The sequence below is a fragment of the Anser cygnoides genome, chromosome 4 (assembly GCF_040182565.1).
Source record: "Anser cygnoides isolate HZ-2024a breed goose chromosome 4, Taihu_goose_T2T_genome, whole genome shotgun sequence".
NCBI lineage: Eukaryota > Metazoa > Chordata > Aves > Anseriformes > Anatidae > Anser > Anser cygnoides.
The window spans coordinates 69,117,385-69,139,724 of NC_089876.1; the positions used below are offsets into that span (position 1 = coordinate 69,117,385).

At 40.8% G+C, this 22,340-nt stretch overlaps 1 long non-coding RNA gene across 1 annotated transcript; it reads left to right on the forward strand.

Annotated features, from left to right (window-relative positions):
• Window positions 1–1,373: 1,373 nt before the first annotated feature.
• LOC106046067 (uncharacterized) lies at window positions 1,374–3,541 on the forward strand. The gene is made up of 3 exons (XR_001213063.3): window positions 1,374–2,190; window positions 3,201–3,283; window positions 3,464–3,541. It is a non-coding gene; the product is annotated as an uncharacterized lncRNA (long non-coding RNA).
• Window positions 3,542–22,340: the final 18,799 nt, after the last annotated feature.

A 22,340-nucleotide genomic window follows, 5' to 3' on the forward strand; every position in this document is an offset into this window, starting at 1 on the left:
ATGTTTATGTTTTTGGGCAGGAGGCCAAAAAGCGAATAACAGCTTCCACCATGAACATGGCTAGGGGCAAGCTGCAACATTTAGGGCCATCTCGTTCTTATTGTTTCTGGCAGTGAAAGTCCTCAACCAGTTCAGACCCTCTCTCATCATCCTGGGTGGGTATTGCACATGTCAGTATGAAACATGGGTATAGATACCCACAGTGCTTGAGACTGTCTAAGAAAATGTAGTGGTTTGCAAACACTGCAGTTTACTCTTGCTGTATTGGTAGTTTTGCTGTCTCTCTTCCCCTTTGCACTTAAGTTGCACCAGCCTCAGTTTCTCATTAAGAAAGTGAAGACTTAATATGCTCATTTTTGATTTGAAAATGCTTGTTTTTACTCTTTGCACATTCCACTGAAAAAGAAACCAAGTCATTTTAATGGAAATGTGCAGAAAAAGAGAATACATTTTCATTTGCTTGTCTCTCAGCAGAAAAAGGTTTTGCTTTCTAATTAGAATTGCACATGACAGACAATACAGACTGATACCAGTAATCAGTTCTTTACACTTCAGAGAGAGTCAAGCTTAAGTCCTTCATAGCTTGATGTGACCCCAGCTACAGAGAGGAGCACTGATACAAGATAGCCCAAGAAAGTGAACCACGAGGAAGGGGGGGTGGACTGAGGAAGAGAATAAAAATTGTCAGTGATATGATATGACTATAATTCCTACTCCCCAAGATTGAACCGAGTCTCCCATAGTCTGTTGTGTTTACTCTCAGGGCTTTGTTGTGAACTAGAAGATGCCCTAGCACTACCCTGCTCATGCTGGCTTTACAGTACATCCAGAGACATCTCATTGCCTACAGATCAGCTCACCCCAGCTCCCAGGCAGTTGAGGAGGATCCTGTGCCTCCATGTGTGTCTCCAAAACAGATTGCAGCAGGACCATTTGCAAAGGACCTGAGTTTACCTTTTTGTGTGACAACCACAACCCCGAAAGCAAACAGGAACAAGCTCATTCAGAATTGTGTTTTTCCTTCTCAGCATATTTTGGTTATACTTATTACAGGATAAGCTCTTTTCCCTACTACAACTATTGCAACAATTTATTCAGCAGTCATCTAATATATAATTGCCTTCCTTCCACCAACACTTTTCCCCAGGTCCAAAGTCATTAGAGAAGCAATTAACTACAAATTTCATACAGTTGACTGAAATAGGAAGAGATGTGTTTGTTTGTGTTTGTTACTATAAGAGTAATAAGCAACAACATTGCTTGTTTGTTTTTGCAGTGACTTAAGGGGAAAAAAAAAGCAACAAAAAAAACCCACCAGGTTCTTTCAAACATGTAATACACACCTAATGAAAAATAACAGTACTTACCAGTAAAATGTCAAATAAGTATGAATTCTCCAAATCCTCTATTTCTATTTCTTAAGCTGTTTCTATTTTTAAAGAACTCTTTAATTATTTTTTCTAAGTTATTTAATTTTTAAAATAAATTTGGATGAGCTATTCCTAGAAAATACTGTATTTGATGGCATTTTTAAAATTTTCTTCTCTGTATCAATGGCCTAGAATGACTGTTGAGTTTTCAGATGTATATGTAAACGTATCCCAGCCTACACCTTGAAGGTGTGCTATTTGCTCCACCTGTTCTGTGTTTGCAAAGTGTGATTCAATCCCCTCTATCAGATGGCACTGTTTAGATTCCCTTGTCGTCTGGCAAAAACATTGAAAGGTGAAGAAAAAGTAAGTAATTTCAAGATAGCCAAATACCCTTTCTCCTGGTTAGATATGCAGGTAAACTATCACCTGCCTAAAAGGTTTATAGAGTTTCTGAACAACACATCTAGAGAACACAAAGGAAACAGAACAGGGGTTTTGATAGTAATGAGATTTCTTTCATCTAAGGGAGAGTGGAGAAGGGGAGGTTTGTGGGAGATCTGCTTCTACATTTTTGGGGAGCTCTAAGCTTTTGGCTTTTCCTGGCTTCTCTATCAGGGAGAAATACACCTGTGTTTCTCCGTGCCAGGTGTAACATTGTTCAGCCAGCACCCTGAGCCTCTGAGGCTGCTTGCAGTATATGGTAAGGGACCAAAGGTATTCCCTCTGGAAATAGATTTCTCAGTATTGCTGTGTTTTGAGCACTGAGAAATCCTTGCTGAAGAAGGGGCCAGAATGATGAAAAATCAATTCTGAACTGGTAAGTCTTGATGTTAAATAATGAACTTATGTGCTGGACACTGGAAGGTAGTGGCAAGCTTTAGAGGAAAATCATGATCATTTATGAAGACTTGAACAATCATTTTGAGAGGGAACTGTTTTCTTCCTGTTTGCCATTATCTGTTAATGTTATTGGCAAAGCACTGTACATCTTGAGCTGAACACATCTCCAGTTCTCCTGGCACATGTGTTTGAACCATGGAGATGTCGGTTACTTTGGAGAATCTGTGTTGGGGCAGGGAGTCTGTTTATTTGAGATGTGCTATGCTCAGTCTGCATTAGGGCTGCAAATCTAGTAAAGAAAAAAAACAAAACAAAACAAAAAAACAACAACACACATGCAAATTGCTCTAAATGCCAGTTCACTTGGAAGCATAAATTAAATCTGGAGATGTGTTGTCAGGTTGATAGACTCTGCTGTGGTAAAGAAAATGTTTCATTTTTTAGTGGTGTTTGTTTATGAATCTGCTTTGTAACGCTGCCATTCCCAGTCACCTTGGGAAGTGAGGTTTGACATTTCCAATATTCTTCCCCTTTCCAGTCAAGAACAAGACTGGCTGGCCCTGGGAGACTGAGTTTCCAGGTCTACTTCCCTCCTCCTATTCTTTGATATGACTTTAAGTACTTGGCATTAGGAACAACCTCCAAAGGTACACCCCTGCTGCATTGCTGCAATAGTGCAGGGAGGGAGGTAGCCAGGTTGTCCTGATCGAGCTGTGTGGAGCAGCTCAGCTGAGAGTGCCAAGTAGCACACCCCGCTTGGCACTGTACAGCCACAAGCACAGCTAGCTCCTAGTTGCCAGCGAGTATCTCATCTATCTAATTTATCTATACACTGTGCAGTGTGCATGCACCTTTCGTATGTTTCTGCAGCCCAGTAGCACAAGAGGTTTACTTTTGAAGCATTTTACAATGGCTTGCTCTTACATCCCATGTGGTGTGGGGAGCAAATGACTTACCAATGTCACAGTCTGCTTTGTTTAATTTCAGGTCAGGTCCAAGCAACGTGGACAAGCTACAGTCTGTTTCATCAGCATAAGCAAGCAAGGGCTTTGAAGGCTAAAGAAAAGAGTGTATAAGCAGTTATTCTTTTTGTCGTCTGCTGTAATGATAGACAAAAAATGTCTGTCATCCTCAGCAAGCCCCTTTCCCAGAACCATTCCCTGACTCCAAAGTATCCCATAATAAAAATAACAACAAAAACCCTGGAGTTCATTTTCAGTCACCTAATTCTGTCATTCTTTTTACCTCAGAAACCTAGGAAGAAACAGAAACATTCCTTCGTGAACCCCTCACTTCTCCAATAGCCTGCATGAAAGGCAGGAAAGCAGGGAAATAAAGGGAAAAATTTCCTGCAGGAAGTTGGCACGTCATCTTTAGCGGTGCTCCCCACTTCCCTTCCTGGAGCTTGTTTCTTCTGACAGCAATACCGGATGGCTTAGTGACTCTGCAAATGGTGAGACAAATGTACTGTGGAGCAAAAAAACATTTCCTCATAGCCATGTCAGGTTGTTCTCCTCTGCCTCCCCCACGGTTAAGAGCTACTGCTGTCTCGCAGCCATCTGGTGCAGGATTCAAGACTTCCTGCTGATAAGCCTGGCCAGTCCTGGCATCGCTGTGCACTTGGTTTTGTGAAGCTAAAACGGGTTTTGGGGTATTTGTACAAAGCTGGGAAAGCAGTGGAAAGGCTAGAGGAAAATGAGTGGGAAGGTGCGAGGTGGAAACAAGACAGGCTGGTGATGCAGGAGGCCTCCACGTGTTTCTCTCTTTTAGAGGATAAAAGACAGGGCTTTGCCAAGCAGCAATTCCTGATGGGATGCAGCCATGGGAGAATACAGCGGTAGCTGACATGGCTCCTCTTTATTCCCTACTGGGGAATGGAAATGCAGACAGATTTCCAGAGAAACTCAAGGACTTGAAGCCCTTAGGATGAAAGAAGGTCTGAGAAACCATCTGCCTCAGTTTCTTCCACCAGCTCCTCACTGTCTGATGGTACTGAGTGACAGTGGGGAAGCTAAAGAAATCTTTGTAGTATGTTTAGGCTACTGCACTTTAGACTACTTTGTTAATGCACGTTTATTTATTTTTTTCATCCCACAGGCATACAGGAATGTATCATACTTAATAAATGATTAATTTGGCTGTGTCAGAAGACATAAGTCTGCCATCAGACTCAGCACTAGTGGTGCTAACAAAAGTGCAGAACACGCCCTTCCACGGCGCCAGGCAGATTTGGGAGAGCCACTGCCATTCTAGTTCAGACCCTATTTATCCCAGACTGCTTCCTCATTGCTTTGCAAGGCTGTCACAGTCACTGGGACAAGTTTAGGATTTAGAATTCTAAAGTTATCGAGCTCGTCTGTGATATGTCAAAAGCCTGCTCATTTCTTACTTTGTTGTTCTTCTGAATTATGGATGAAGGTCGTCAGTCATTCCTCAAAAGATGTCAGAATGTAAGTCAGAATTCCACATAGCATTAGGAACACTTGAATCAATTCGTAACATTGAATAAAGACAAAAAAATAATTTGGCAAAACTGTGCCTGAACCGTAAGTCTGTACTTTGGGTATAGCATACCTGGAACAGCCCTGACTTACACAGGGTCTCAGAGACACCTCTACGAGTTTTAGGCCTCTCCTTTCTACAGGTTTTCTTTTAAGTCTTGAATGATATTTATTGGCTTGGATCTTAGAGAAAAATGTAGACTTGGGAATCATGGCTTTTATTTCATAAGAAAACTCATCTTCTGAAACACCTAGTCCTTGCAATTACAGACAGTGTGTGACTTGGGGCAGCCTAACACTAGTAGAAAAAGCGAGGACTATTTATCTACTTCATTCCCTTACATACATCCAAAGTTATAATACTTTGGATATTCTAAATATTTCCATTTATCAGATCAGGTTTTGAAAGGAAGGCAAAGATCAGCCCGCAGCTGTATAGGTATTTTTAGTATTATTTCAAAAAGGAAGCGTCATAACTTCAATAAGGATTTTACCTGGATAAAGGTCCCATGAGAAGACTCATTCAGCCTCTGGTTAGCTTGGGGGTAGATGTGTTAAGTTATCATTAGCCAACATGAATATCTCCTTCAGTGATATGTAGACTGGGCTTTTTTTTTTTCTTTTTCCCCTCAACATTACTACTTAAGAAGCACAGTTTTCATGCAGAGAGGCTTGACTTTTCCCCAGTGGGAATAATAGGATGTCAAACATTTACTTAGTTATCAGTATCTGAATTTTGGGAAGATGTAGTTAGCTCTATGTGAAGGGAGAATCATCTTAGAGATTAAAAATAAAAATAAAAATTTGTTAACCAGTTTTAAACACCCCTTCAAGTGTTTTCTGTAATATTTGTAGTGTATGGTATGTATGTAATGTTTGTAATATATGGATGTAATAGCACAACCACAGGAATCTGAAGAGAAGTTTCCCATCTTTTCACACACCATCATGTGAGTGCTTGAAAACAATCAGCTGGAGGTATTATTAGGAGGTATTATTTTCCATTTCCCAATGAAACATTGATGAGATTATTTTCTGTCTTCTCATGGTTCCAGTCAATTTCCTGTGTGTCCTTACAGTCTCTGTCCATGTGTGAGGCTTTTTCTTCCTGTATCTTCACACAGAGAGAAAAGCTTATTGGCACAAGCTGGTGTAGCCTCACTGAATCATTATCTGCAGTGTTCACAGTAGCCGAAGATGTATTCAAGGTTATATGCATCCTTGCTAAGAACCATCTAAACCACCACCCAACTGAATGCCCTTGGAATTCAATTAAAGTGTCCATTCATTTGAATGCTCTTTCAGTCAGGCTCTAGCAAACTTACAACTTTAGTCCTATTCAGGCAACTGTGCATGGACTTCAGGATAAATTCACTTCCTGAATAAAGAACAAAAAATATTTGTCCCACAAGAGTTGCAGTAACAGCAGCTCTGAGAAGTACACAGAAACATCAATGGCATGGGGATACTAGGGTTGCATAAAGTGACAAAACCATGTTTAAATGCAGTACAATGTCTCCTCAGGTCTGAATTATGTTTACGACTTGAGCAATCCAAGTCTTTCTGTACACCAGCCCCTTTACATAATAAAAGGAACACAAGATAGCTTTTAGAGGTACCCTTGCAAAATCTGGAGAGGGAGACAATATATAGAAATCCACATTTTGCCTTTCTTTGATGCCATTCTATTTGCATACTCCTTTTATAGCTCAGTTAGATGGCTCTAGGAAAACCACAACAATAATGTGCTTTCCTTTCCACCTTCAACCCATCACATGCCTGGTGGTCAAGGCCAGAGGATCCAAAACCAGGTGTGGAATGGATCCATGTACGAACTTCACATAGATTTAGATATATGCAGGAGAGCTGGCTTTTCTTGGCCCAAGTACCTACCATAGACTTGTATTAATAGATCAGTCAGTAGTACAGATCATTAGTAAAGATACTGAAGAGAAGTGGCCCCAGTACTGAGCCCTGGGGGACACCACTTGTGACTGGTCTCCAACTGGATTTAACTCCATTCACCATAATTCTTTGATTCCGGCCACCCAGACAGCTTTTTCACCCAGCAAAGCATATACCCGTCCAAGGCATAAGCATCCCTGAAATAGTTTTACACTAGAAAAGGAGTATGAAGAATCAGCTCAATAGAGAGGAAAGCAAGACATTCTTTTTCTTAAATGAAAGATTATTTTGTTTCTTCCTACAGCTAATGCATAGGGAACAGCTACCCTATCATAGTATGTAAAAGTAAATACAGAGAAACATTTATCTGTATGTGAGATCTGCAGATAACTAAACACAGCCTTTTTTTTGAGGGTACATTTCTCAGTAGTATTTCTTCTTCTTTATAGTCATTTACCAGTTTAGCCAGCAAATTAAAAGAATCAGCTGTACATTCAGCACCTTCAGAAATGATCTGCCTAGCCAAAGATTTTTGCGTGACAAAATAAGAGATTTGTGACTGTTTCAGCGTAGTGCTGGTAATATAGGAAGTGCTTGCATTTTCTTACCAGCTATAGAAGGATCCAAGTTTATAAGAAAGCTTTCAGATCTTACAGTATTCAAGTATTCAGTATTTAGAGATGAATTTATTAAAAGAGCTCCATAATTTACCATGAATAAAGAGAAACCTGGTGATTTCAACTCATTTTGGCTGCATTGAATTCCACAAACATCTTTTAATTGACTTTAGAAAGGACAGAGCCTCATTCACTGGTATTTTGTATTTCTTGCAATTGGGAGCCCAGTCTGACAGTGCTGGGATTAGAACCCTTGGAATCCAGGGTCAGTGGCAAAATGAGACTGTTCCTTTGTTTCAGCTTCTATTCCCAAGTGGTGTCCTGTGCAATGGCAGGTCGAACCCTGGCCCAGAAAATCTTATTAACGCCCACTGTGTATATACCACTGTTTTTCCCCCCAAAAGCTAAAAATGTGTCTAAATCTGTAGACACACTTGCTTTCAATACTCTTTGTGAAACTAGGTTGAATTCATTTTGAGGGCAATGAGAATGTCAGGAAGGATCTGAGAAAAATCTGAGAATGCCTTTGAAGAACTTCTATTGCCTAGCAATCCATGAAGACTGCTTTTACAAATGTGATTTTGGGTCAACATATTCTCCCAATCCATCTCACTCCTCATCTTCCTGTGAATATAAAAGCTTATGGCTTGACAGGCAGCTTGCTGTCTATAGATGGCTATTTGTTATTTATGGTTATTATGGTCTGTATTTTCAGATCTGTTACGTATGTGGTGATGTAAGGCTTCTATTTTAAAGACAATATTTAGTTATCACACCAGAAGTGGCCAATGTCTGGAAAGGTTATATCAGTAAAGTAAACATGAAGCACTACTGAACAAAGTATAACCTAAACGGTCTGTTTGCATTCAGTATTGAGTTTTTAATCTCATTTCCCCATTTTATTACAAACAGTAAGGGATATTCCAATATGGAATCCATAGGAAAAATGGAAATCCATAGGAAAACACATGCGCTGAGTCCTTTTTTTCCTGTTTATAGCCTAGCAAGTTTATTAGGGGGTGAAAATAAAGGTGAGAAGGAGGACAGGAAGGAAAGTAGGGCTTTATGGTGTGTAGGCTGCACATTTTATAATAAATGTCCTTGACCTGCCTGCTCAGAGAGGGGGACAGGGAAGCTGATTGAAGGCCTGAGGCAGTTGCCAAGAGAGATGGATAGTAAGCACCCTGGAACCCCATAAAGCCTATGTTCCCAGGCAGCTCTGCTCTCTTGGGACGCAGCCAACAGATAAGGGGACATATTCCACTTTCAATTCCCTTATTATTATGGCCCTGGAGGTGAGGGTAAATGAGAACGGGAAAAGCCAAGCAAAGTGTAGAAAGAAAGGTAATGAGAGGTTAGCCATCTCAAAGAGGGTGGGAAATCAGACTTAACTTCTAAGTCCTCTGTAGAGTTTGTGCAAGCTATCTGAGAAAGAGCCCTTCTCTCAGAAGGCACGTGTGAGCTACAAGCCATGCTGACCCTACTGGGCAGCCCAAAGATTAAAACACTCCTGTGACTAGATCAGGAGGATACACTGTACGTATCTACTGTATCGTCCTTCACAGCACTGGCCTGAGAAATTTATGCAGTGATTTTTGCATCAGGCCCAACAGCTTTTGAGCTGTCCATGGTAAAACTTTTAGAAAATTGTCTGATATCATTTAAACACTCATTTGATGGCAAATCTGTCAATTTTCCTGTTCAGTTCCTCTCTTGCAAGAATATCTTCATATGTCCATCTGCTCCTTCCCTTTTTGATAAAATATATAAGTTTAACTGCATGATTACCAGGTCTCATTATTTGTGATTCTTCCCTGAATCCCCTCCATGCATCTATATCCTTTCCAGATGATCCTAGAGGGAGCCTCAGCAATTCTGTACGCACAACTATAGGAATACGTCCATCTTGCACTTTGATACTGATTTTATCCCTAAAACTTGTGTTTAGGGCAGCTGCTGTCATGGTTGTTTTAAGAAAAGTCTGAAGTTGTAGCTTAAAAACAATGGAAAGTCAGAATTCTGTTGTGATTTCTGTAATGGCACAAAGAAGATCAAATAGGCATTTTGAAATAGGAAGGTCAGAAAGTGAAGAGAGTAAAATCCTGAAATAAGATTTGCCAAAATCTCTGGACAAAGCAAACTTACTTGATTTCAGTTGACACAATCCTGTTAGCTTCATTTTTTCCAATGCCAGTCCAACAGCCAGACCCACAAACATTTCTATAAACAGTGAAAGCAGCACAAGGTAAAGAAGAACAAGGGAAATCAGAACTGACTACTATTGATTTTGTGATAAAGGCTCCATGGAGACCAGCTGTTAATTACCTTTCCAGTGGATAGACTTGTTTAGCTTGGAGCCAGGGTTGTTCCCCCCCTTTCCTCTCAGGGACAATAGACTGCACTACTAGGATTAGCATAAGATTTAAACTATAAATGTGCATTGGCACTGAGTTGTTATTATTAATCCATTTTATTATGGCACTGCTAAAGACCAGGCAAGAAGGAAGCAATACAAAAAATAGATGCTCTCTGTCTCAACCAGTGTGCTGGTGAGTAATCCTTGCAGCAGAGTTTACCATCGGAGAGTCCTTCCTAGTCAAAGCTAGGCTGAAGCAGCATGCATCTGTCCATCTTCTTTTCCTTTCCGCTGCTGCGTTTACATGCATTAATGATCTAACCCTGCCAGGTACAGAGCTCACCTGTCTCCTACTGCATTCAGCATGGTGGGAGAGGGAGGGCACAGCACAGAGTCACTGTGCTTTTCTTCTTTCCAGATAAAACCACTGAGCCCAGGCTGTATGACCTCAGGTGTGCATGGTTGAAGACTGGCAGGTAGGGAGAAATGAGGCTTGAAAGCCATCTGTTCTCTCACCAGAGCCTGACATGGGCTAGCTAATTCAGCCCATGACATGGCTGCTGCAGTATACACTGGCCTGCCCATGTGATGTTAGCTGTTACTTATGATAATAACAAGTGCAAAGCATCCTAGCAGAGCTGTTGTTTTTAAATCCCCGAGTCTCTTTAATAACCCAGAGAGGTGGCAGGCTGAGCTCTTCAGAGCTGCAGACTGACTTTGTACATGCAGCCTGGGCAATTACAGATGCAAAATAACACTGGTAAGCAAAGTCGCCCTGTTCTATGGTTCTCAGAATTACTAGGGATAGTGCACAGAGAACAGTAAAACTTTGGAATCTTTGAAGAATGCATCTGCGCGAAGTAGACAGACTCTTTGGTTAGTCACTCTTTATTTCTGCCTAGCTCACATTTATTTAGTTTTTCTTTGTGCCTGTGTAGCACATCCAGTGCAAAATAAGTCAACAGTGTAAGCTAGAAGCAATCAGCATGATCTTAGATCACACATAAGCTGTCTCTTTACCTTAGCAAACTGCCACCCTCAAGGAAGTCAGTACAATCACAAATTAATGATCTCTGCTTGGTTTTGACTCCAGATCTATTGTGTCTTGAAAAACACTACATCTAAAAATACTCTGTTAAGATCCTCAGTGTGCTTTGTGCACAGTGTTCTGGAAATGATCTGTAATATTTCACACGTTAAAAAGCAGCAGTGGCCTTGGTGAAGAACAGTTTTGCTCATTTGTATTTATACACACTCTCAGCCTAGCAAGGCAGCCAAGGTGACTTTGGGGGGAAACGCTGCTCAAGTACAGCTGGCGCAATCTGGGCCTACAACTTTCTGTGCATATCAGAAAGTGTTTGCATATTCATTATCGTTTGATGGGCACTGAGTGGTCAAGGGAAATGTACCAAGAGAAATACACCCTTTTGGTGTATATCTCAATTTGCTCAGCTTTCTGTAAATCTTGTGTGTGTGCTGTATCAATGTGAGCATCAATGGGCCTGTTTATTGTAAGGATTAGATCCTTCCCCCAGATTACTGTGGTTTTTACTGTAAACACAACACCTGGGGAGGCAGAGAGCCTGGTGGGAAGTCTGCCAGGAAGTATAGTTGTTATAATCATTATAGTTATTAGCTGCTTAATCAAGACCAGTCCCTAGGACTGTTCTTGGAGGCAAAAGGAGGTGCTTGTTCACCGGGGTGTAGTGGCATAGCTGCCAACCAGGGTTTGACATAAAAACAAGAAAATTTATCATCAGAACCTGTCCTCAGCTGAAGTTTAAAAGAAAAACAAACACAGCTCTTCTGTCCTCACAAGGAAGGTGAGTGTTGTAGGAAGGAAGAGTTGAAGCAATTTGTGATCCAATCCTATAAATAAGACAGAAGCTGCAGCAGAAAGAGTTGAGACTTACCAGTTGAGCAAAACCACTACGAGTGACTTTAATCCCAGAGAGGTCACATTACTGAAAGCTGAATGTGCTTGCTCAGATTGCTTTCTTGAAGTGAACAGCCTGGCTTGTGGCTCTGTAGGAACAATTTTGTAGGATCCTCTTAGGGTACAGGACAGCAATGCCACTTAGTGGCTTCATGAAAGCTGTTTTCTCATGAAAAATATGTCTGCGTTAGCAAGGAATGAATCCAAGTGAATAGCACAGCTCACTGTGGAGTCCTGAAAATACAGTTCTTCATTGGAAAAGTAAATCCCCCCAAAAAGTGCTGCAGAATAAGAAGAAACAGACACCACTCACATTTTCCTGCTTCCTCTTTTCCAGCTCTCATGCAAGGTAAACCCTCCAGTGGGATGTGCTCCATCCGTGGGTGAATGCCCAGAGCAGATACCATGAGTATGATACTATATGACTCTTCAGTGTCAGATAGATGAGGCTGGGCTATGGACACCACAGCCCACCTTGCCTTAAGAAAGAGCTTCAGCATCGCAGTGGAATTAGCGTGATTATCTACAATTAAGCAGGAAAAGTGTTCTCAGGAAACCACCAGAGGCTGGAGTGTGTTTACTGATGGATTTGTCAAGGTGCTGTGCCATCTAGAGGAATTTGGTATGCATGTTTCCATGCTCCTGCTAAAGCCTCACAGGATATCTGCCTCAGCCCCCAGACAGTAGGACCTGCTCCTGGACCTGTTTCTGGCAGACTCCGTGCCAGGTGGTCCTGCTCTGACACGTGCTGACACGGCACAGCACTGTGTACATTTGCATGAATTATACTAAACACCAACTGCCCTTACAGTCTGAATGTGCTGATCAAGGTTTTCTTTCCTGTTTCAGTTTACATCCATTGGTGATTTACAGAAATGAGGGCACATGTCTACCAAAAATACTGTACTTCTGTGGACAGAGGTACCTGTTAATAGATGAAACAACAAAAAACAAGGGCTTCATCAATTTTACTTTGTCACATGTAGCATTCTCACCAGTTCAAAATAGTCAGATAGCCCTTCTACAACCTGCCCCCTTCATGATTTGCCTCCACATTAAATGCCCTCTGCTCCTGATTCTCTCCCCACTGATCTGCACAGCACTGCTCTGTGTTGTTTGGCTCCCAGAAAAAAAAAAAAGTCAGGCAGGAGGTGACTGTTACCAAGTGACTATCAGAGTGCAGTGTTTGTTATTTGAACTGTCACCTCACTCTGTGTGGAATCAAGTTTAAAAGAAAAAAAAAGTTCAAATGAAGTGTTATTGCTACGAGAAATAAGCCATTATCATTTCATTCAACATGTGTTCGGGAAGCCACTTGGTAAGCTTTACTCTGGTTTCTGAGAATTTATCAAAAGACACCAGCTGCAAGCTCTAGATGACGGTGAGGTGAGGAGAGTTGGTGCAGGCAAAATAAAAAAGAATTTAAAGCTTCATTTGTCACTTGACAGTCCTCACTGGAAGTTTAAATGGGCTTTACTGGAAGATTTAAACATTGGCTTCGGGTATTGAAAACATCTGTTCTGTTCTTAGAGGCTGAAAATGGAAGAACCAAGGTAATATGGAAAAATTGTTCTCACACTTGCTTTTCAGCTGGTTTAGGTAGTGACTTAGGCACGGTGTCTCCAAAAGTTAAATAGCAAAATGAATATTATCGAACAGGTCCAGATTTCACAAGAAAAATGAGCAATAGCAGCAAAAGTCATTACTTTTAGATGATTATTATTCTTGCTAATCATTTGTCTGCACCTAGAAGCCCAGACTGAGATAAGGGCACCAAACTACTGCGTGCTGTACAAGCATGCAAAGCATCATTGAACGTGAGGGTTTTGAGGCTAAACAGGCACTGGAGATAAAAGGTGGGGCAAGCAGCAGAAATAACATTACTCAGTGCAATGAAATGTATTACCATTAAAGCTAGAAACAGTGACAAGCTTCTCAAATCCTCATCCATGACCCTATCCTGTTGGTCAAGCTTCCTTTGGCTGATATGAAAGAGTCTTTCCTGCTTTGTGACTTGTTTGATGAAAGAAAATCATGGGAAGAAATGATAACAACAACATGAAGAGCGATCACAGAACAAGACCATGCCTCTAGAGAAGTTTGGGCAACTTCATAATGTAAATTGTGTTTTCTAGCCTAGAACATCTCTTTTTTGATGCCCTGGTCTCTCCAGAGGACATTAGGATTTTCATATATCTATTTCAATTGTATTCATGCACTGCTCTGCGTCCCTCTAGTGAAGGGATACCCATATTTCCTCTTATGCACATCTACTGTTTAGGACAAATAACATGGCTAAAATCTAATTCATATACTCCTTCCTCTCCCCCAGTCATTGTTCAGTCACTGCTTCAAACCCCCTTCCTTCTACACACTCTGGCTGAATACTAACAATGTGTAGAGGGATGAGAAAAGAGAAATGGGACGGAACTTTTTCCCGGCTGAAAAGAACAGGCTTAGCTTCCCTAACACAAGTTCTCAGTTGAAGCAATCCAACTTCTACCACAAAGAGTATATATCTTTTTAACATAGTCACCTTGTTGTTCTTTTACATGTGTTCCCTTTGCATTCATGTCATTATTTTTTTAGCAGATGATAAATTAGTATGACATGTAGATCCTTTGCAGACAACTAGGAAGACTGAAGCTGTCCTGTCACGAACATCATTGCACATAGAGGGCTTGGCTGGACCATTGCATAGAGGTGATCAGAGAAGAAAAAGGAGGAAAGCAAAGACTCTTAAAATAATTTAAATAAAATAACTGGGTAAAGAATTTGCTGGCATGCCTGTAAATATTTATGCTCACACAAAAATCTCTGACTTTCCCAAGGCTCTGGTGCAGTCACAGAGATGAGGGCAGAACTTCTGCTGCCCACAGATTGCAGTGTTTCACCTGAGCCACATCCAGGTGCCATAAATCAACCTCCCTTCAGAAATGTGAGGATGGAAGCAGTGAGAAATGAAGGTCTGTAGCACAGGAGGAAAATATATGTATTTTAGCTACGCAAGATTTGATCTAGTCCTTTTAAGATCTTGTCTCATTCTCCCACTTCCAAGAGGAATACAAGGTAAAAAAAAAATGGTTGTCATTGCTGTTCCAATATACACTCCCATAAAATTCTACTTCTGTACACAAAAAGCTCATTATGACATATCTAAGCAGGGAAAGTAGAAGACAGATCTTGAATCTTTGGGAATGAATTGTAACAAGCATGAAACAGCCATCAGCTCCTTCTGGAAACTATATTTAATGCCCCACTCCTTCAAATGTGCAAGAGGCGGTGTTCACAGATCCTCTTTCATGAAGCATTCCCTTTCCTCAAGAGCTTATCTTATGAGATTACACATTCACAGCACCTCAGCAGTTGCAACCTGAATAGCACAGTTACAGCTGGGGGACAATACAAAAACTTATTCTGAACCATGCTTGTCTGTGTTGAAGATTTTGTCATCAACTTAACAATAAATCTCTCCTTCCAGGAAAAAATTCTGTCTTAGCTTTTCTTTATGATAAGGATTGCCAGCACCTGTGTGTTTGAGGTGAGGGTTGAATTTGGCTAGGAAAAAAAAAACAAGCAAAATGAAAAGACAGAATGGTCATTTTTTAAAATTCGTAGACTTTCAGAAACATCACCAGAGCTATAAAAATAACATTGTGTGGAGTTCTCAGTAACTCATGCCTGGGATGTAGACAATGAAGTCAATCCCTGAATTTGTATTCCCCAACACACAGAAGGGACTATACTTCAGGTTTTCAATAGCTGCTTATTTTCAACAGCTACCTTTCAAACACTACCTTGTTTAAAGACACAGGAATCACATATATTCATAATTAAAGGTCTAAAGAGTGAAGTCCAAGGAAGCCTTCTAAACTACCACTGCTTCAAAATGAGATATGATTTCACCTTACTGTGGGGAGCAGAGAGGATAAATTCTGGCTTGCTTAGTAGCACTGAGCAAGCACTGCTTGCTCATAATCAAACCTATAACAGAACTGTATGACTTGTGGTGGACCAGTGCTCTTTGGAAACCGTCTTTCAAGAATGACCGTGTGTGTGCTGCCCTCAAAGTTGTCAGAGCATGAGTCCCAGCACCAAACAACCAAAGAGCACTGCTCTTCCTAGTGGCATTTTCTCCTTAACACTGCAGGTGTCACTGTAAAATAGAAAATCTGTGTGTGACAGCTTCTGCTCCAGTTATTTTGCAGGGGGACAAACACAACTAAGACTCATGGTGAGCTGGCTGTGAAAATACAGTTGAGAATTTTCTCCAGCAATGATAAATTAGAAGTTATCGTCCATTCTAATACTACTGCTGGAAGTGTATTTGAAGGTCATGGTTCTCACAGAAAGAACATGTTGATGTTGTTAATAAAGGCCCTTTCCAATGATGTTGCCATTTGTAAGAAAAATGCATAGCATTCCTGGTCTGCAAATTCAAAGTATTGCTTTGTAAAAGCATAGCAGAGCTGTGATGGTTCAGTGGTGTAAAAAACAATTTATTTCTGTCTCCATGGGGATATGGTTGTCTATGGAATTGTAGCTTTCAGGGATGCCTAAGTAATTCCATACAGAAGGAGGTTCAAAGGCTTTAATTAGAGGGCATATACGCAGTCCACAAAGTTGTTAGGACAGTATGATAATGTAAATCTACAGCAGGCTCCGGTCTAGTAAATGTGAGAGGTATCTTAATCTTGCTGTAGCACAGTTCTGTAAGACAGGGAAAAAGTATCCGGTCTCAAAAGGAGAATAAAAATATTAAAGAATGCTGATCACTTCAATATTTTAGCTGTGAGGTTCAGATCAGATGCCAAGTGAGATTCACCTCTTACTCAGGAATACCAGTTTTTGCCTGTAGTCTCTTTATGTTCTTGCTGTATGATGGCAAACCACTGTGTGAAGCAAAAAAAATAGAAGAAATAGTCTGCTGCATTCCCCACAGCAAGCAAAGTTATCTAATTTATCCACAATTAGCCTTATGTGTCCTTCAGTATTACTGCCTCCCAGAGCCCCATCTGCCATACAAGATTGAATTACGAGTCATAGTTCACAGAAGCAGATAATTCCAAGTGTAGATTAATACCAGCCAGAGAAGTGAAGTCAAGCATTTCCCTCCTCAGTTTGTATCACCACCTCTCTTACGTTTGCCTTCTCTTTCCTATATGGCTCTTGCTTTTTGTTTCTGCTCACAAATCAATGTGTAAACATGGATGCTAGTGAAAGCCAACAGAAGGCTGGTTCCTAGTTTACTTAGCCATTTCAGAAAATATTCCTTGATTAATGATATGCACATTCTGGAGGCTTGAGCACCCTTGAAAATACCCTTGAAAAATCCAGTACAGGATTTTGTAGTCTGTCCTCTCAAGCCCAGCATCCTTCTGTCAAAGAAAAAAAAAAAGCCAAACCCTGATTTTTATTTAGTTTACCTTAATTGCAGTTATCTATGCCTTTGAAATATCCCTAGGGATATTTTAGTAATACAAATTTTGGTATATAAATGACTTAATTCCTTTAAATGTTTCATCCAACTTTAAATCCTAGCTGCAGCTCCTGCAACTGCTGCTAGCAGCAGGTGCCTTAGAGATAGGATTAGGAGCATTGGTGTTTTAGCTCCTAAATTGACTGTATTCCTCTTTGTCTTCTAACATGAACATGTTCTTTGCAATATCATGGGTAATAAACGCTATAGGTGGGACTAAAGCAGCGGGTCTATCTTTTGCCCTTGTTTGTGCTTTGTGTGGCTCTCACTACTGTCTATGTGTTACAGTGCCTGTAGCCCGGGCACTGGCTAAATCTAGTCTTCAGGAGAGCTAATGAGCTGGAATTCAGCCCAGAGCTAAAGCCATACATCTGTGTCAGCTATAGCCCCACTAAGCCACCTTGGAGAAAAACACAGACAGACCTCTTCTAGCTGTATGCTACCTGACCCTTTCTCTTGATGCTAATAGGTGGCATGGAAGCAAAGAAAATCTGGGCTGAAAGAGCCAGCCCATCTCCAGCCTCAAGTCAGGAACAGCTGTACCGATGTTACCGTGATAGACATTTAAAAGCCAGTACATAAAAATCTTAACTGTGGTTATGCCACCACCTCTGGTGGTCCTCATCTGTCTTGCAATGCTTCATGTAAAACTGGCCCCATGCTCCAGTTATTATATTGCTCTATATAGAATTACAGGGTCATAGAATCATCACAGAATGATTTAGGTTGGAAGGGATGTTAAAGATCCTCTATACCTGCCATGGGCAGGGACAACTTCCACAATATCAGGTTGCCCCCAAAGCCCCATCCAACCTGGTCTTGAACACTTCCAGGGATGGGGCATCCACAGCTTCTCTGGGCAACCTGCGCCAGTGCCTCACCACCCTCTGAGTGAAGGCTTTGTTATTTAATCTAAAATTACCCTTTTTTAGTTAAAAGCCATTAACCCTTGTCCTATCACTACACTCCCTGATGAAGAGTTCAAATATTGCCAGTCATGAGTAAAGTTGAACACTACTTCATTGCAGGTAGGTTTTAAACTTCAGCATAACAAAAGTGCTACCAAACCAGCTATACCCAGTGCCATCTTGCTATACGGTAGTGATAACTCCTGACTAAATAGGAATAATAGTTACTTTTTTTTTTTTTTTGGTGTTGTTGTTGAATTACATCCTGTTTCTCCAGGCCATTATGCCAATTTGTCAAGATTATTTTGACCAGCTAATGATATCCTCTATTTGCACATATTTTCAGATTTCTTTCATTTGAAAATCTGACATATTGCCTTTTTAACAGAAAATACAGACAAGAACCAGACCTAAGACATACCCTGGCAGCATCCTGCTTGGTACAGCATTTCAGTGACAAACCCACTAGTATTCTCCTATGCATCATTTCCCAACCACTATTTATGTTCTGTGGTACTTTCCCTAGCCAGCTATGGAAGATGTCCCATGAGACAGAGTCAAAAACGTTACTGTCTATGACATCTCTTCATGGAAAGTCAATTGTAGCAGCAGATAAAGTAAAAGCAACACATGAGCCAAAGAAGTGTGATTCCATCTACTGTGCATCCCTCCTGAAACCTTCATATCCAAACAAAATGCAACCAAGATAGGCAAGTAATGGATACTCACATTTTTCCTGTGCACTGCCATACAGAAGGGGGATGGTGGGCTCTTCTTCCTGGTAATTCTTTAGAGGGATAACCCGCTAAAATTGCAAGGTGTAGGACAACAGCACTTGCAGAATCTTTAAATACTGAAGATTTCCTCCCCTTTTAAATTTTCTAGCTTTCTCTAAGCTCAGGGAAGTTCTAGGAATCCCTGGGCCTGCTCAAGCAGGTCTGGTTAAGCACTTGAAGACAGGGAAATTAGGGTAGCCTGATGTTCAAAGGTGCTGAAAATTCCCAGGTTTCCACAGAGAACATAAGCTGGCTATAGGAATCAAACTAGATAAACCAAAATGTAAAAGCATTGGCCTGTAAGTGGGATTTTGTGCTTGCAGCAGGGAAAACAGCTAGCATAGCCCACTGCACAGAGATCTTTTCCCTGTGATTAAATTGCACTGCATCACTGCATCCAGATCTCTAGGGAAAAAAAATCTAAATGCTGCAGCTGAGTAGTCTCCTAAAGGAAAGGATGGGCTACAGTCAGGTTTCATGCACCTGTGGGGTCCTCAAAGTCACTGCTTCTCTCTCACCTAAAATTTTATAAAATTGTTTCCCAGCTGTCTCTTTTGTTCTGAGTGTGTGCCTGTCATTTCTGTGTACAGTAATTCTTGTTTCACAGCCAAGTCTTTAAAGAAGAAGAAAATAATTCAAATCCATTAATTATTACTCCTCCACACACAGTTTAAACAGTGAGTTGCTGTGCCATGTCCAGCCTTCTAGCAAATGGAAGATGATACTAGGGAGCAGAGGCCGAGCATAGGATCCCAGCTTCTGCTGGTTGCCGGTTCAAATGGATCTAAACAGATCAGAAGACAGAAAAAGGGTGGAAGGCATACTACAGTACCTAAGATGGGGCCAGTATCTTCACTTACCTGTAGATGGTGGTCTTGTCATTAACTCTCAACATACACAGAGATACCTCAAAAGGCATCTTCATGCAGTGCTCTGGTAACAAGGTGAATCCAGATTACCACTCCAGCCCTTAGTCCATCTTCTCACAGTCCTGGCAGCACAGGGAGGAGCCAGGGGGTATCTTTATCAACACAAAGACTCACCCAGTAGCACTATACACCTGGAAACCCTACCCACTTAACACAATCAGCAGTTGCTGCAGCCTTGACTGGAACCCAGTTAATCAGGTTGTCTTTATAAACCAGTTCCATGATTTATGTTGAAATGAAAAACACAGAGAGAATGAAAGGCTTCAGGATATTTACCCAAGAAGATCTGAAGTAAATTGCAGTCTGTCAGGCATTCCCAAGGTATTTGCACTGCAGAGGTTTGAGCCATACAAGAACTTTGGTCTAGCCATCACAGCTTCCCTTAACCTGTAGAATAGCAGCTCTAGTATGTGTCTCAGAGAAGGCTTTATTAATGCACCTGGGCACCAATAATCATTTTACTAATTGGGTGGTTGACCTTATTGGCAAGTTGAAAGGCTTAAGTGAAAATGGAGAGCTCTATTTAGCACCTCTGAAAGGCTGACCTAGAGTGGTCAGTTATTTGATAGGAAGGGATTTGATGGGAAGGTGTGAGCTAAAATGCCAACAAGTGTGAGACTATAAGATTAACAGGGAACAGGTTTCTTTTGTTTTTGTTCTCTCTCTCTCTTTTTTTTTTTTTCCCTGTTCTTCTTTTACTGTAATTACAAGGCCTCCTTACCTTACTTAGTCATTATCAGATCAAAATGAGCCAATGCTCTTGACTGAGTAGCTGAGGTTTCAGAGAATTCCCTTGCTTTTCCTAACACTTTTTCTTCTCTCTAAGGCACCAGACCTTTTGCATACCGTGTGGTAGTTGCTCTTCTCACTGTACAAGTAAAGATCAACTGCTGAACTGTGGTAGGAAGTAAAAGGTGTACGAGGTAGCTCAGCTGGAGCTATGCTCACCCAAACAGGGAATGTGGAGGTGCCGGTTATACGAGTACTATCCAGGGAGCAGAGGAAACCAGATTTTAAAAATGTGCAGATATGTTTGCTGAAAATACATGCATGTAGCCCTGAACACAGGATGAAGGCTAAAGGGAATTTGTCACAAACAGAGCAGAAGGCATCCTAGGATCAGGATATCAACAGGTTTATGGCTGCCATGGTCACGGTGGTCAGAAATTGCCTTGCAGAGCCAAACAGAACACCAGTATTTAAACATTTAAGTCGAGATTTTAAAGATCTGTGCTGTTCTGTTTGGCTGGTTTATTTTGCCTATTTACATAATTATGTGAGCAGTTGAAAAAAGAAGAAAAAGAATTTTTGGATAATTTTTCAAAACTTTTTTTTTTGCACTCTCAGTCAGCTTTGGGTGCAAGTCAGGACAAGCTGTCCCATTAATGCAGGAAGAGAGGACAAAGCTATACCACAACACACTTCTCCTTGCTATGTGTATATGCATTCTTTCCTGAAGTCAGTAAAAGACTGGAGCCTCTAAGAAATGGTTCAAGGAAGCAAAAGGCGCATCATTAATCTCAGCTGCTCTCCTGCTGTCCGAGTGTTCTCATAGCATTTCAAACAGCATTTTTTTTACTGTTTGTTCTTATTTTCTCTGAGTTAAACTCTCTTAGGTGAGAGACTGTTTCCAGTTCCTAAGAAGGAGCACCCTCTTGGTAACCACTTGCAGAGAAGACAGGAGTTGACAATGAACTTTTGATGATGAATTAAAAAAAATAGAATAGCAGTGGGAAAGACTAGACTGGAAAGATCAGGCTTTGCTCTCTGGTGCTTATGTGCTTTGTTGATAGTGTCTCTGAGGGCTCAGCCTACAGAGCTGCTGCAAGTATCTTCACAAAAAACAATCTTGGAGAATGCCTCTGGATTGGCTCCATGGCACTGTTGTATCACGTTTTTCAAATGTGTATAGCTAGGCTTTAGTTTAAGATTACAAAACTGTTCCTCTGAGGCATTTGAAGATTCCTTAGCCATATGACAACTGGTACACAGTGGATTAATATAGAGCCAAGTTAATATCCACTTGATGGAAGATGTTTTAAAAAACTATTTCAGTCTCTTTTAAGAGTGATGCAAGAATCTCCAGAAAATGTGACCTTTACAAATGATGTAGAACACAATTTAAACTTGGTATTAGAGATATTGGGACTGTGAACTGAAAATGTGGGCCATGACGGAGTCTTCAAAATAGGTTTTGTTTTTTTGTTTTAATTTTCTGTTACGGATGTATGCATTTCCAACATTGTATTCATTAAGCTGTAAGCATCTTCATAGACTTCAAATTGCTAAAACTCTCCATCTCCTGTGGTTACACCAGTAAGGTTATAGAACCAGTTTCACAGAATCACTCATTTTTATTTGTGATAAGATCCTAGAATTACAGTGTAGGCTCTCAGCAATTGCAGTGACAATAAAGAGACAATAATAAAATAATACCTACTTATTAACATTTCCAAATATTTCTGTATGTTTGTTTGTTTTTAAGTGGGCTGTTAAAGTCAAAAGGGAGCTGATACATTCTGGCATATTTCAACAGGCCTTGCTCCTTGCCTCCATGCCCTATTTTATTAGCTGATTGTTCAGTGAAGTTTCTAATATTTACAGCAGGTAGCCTCGTGGCAGCTTTGTCCATCTACTACCCAGCAGCTCTGTTTTGATCCACTGTATTTATTCACCACTGTGCTGCTTATTTGAAATACGAGCTGTGCTGTGTAGACTCA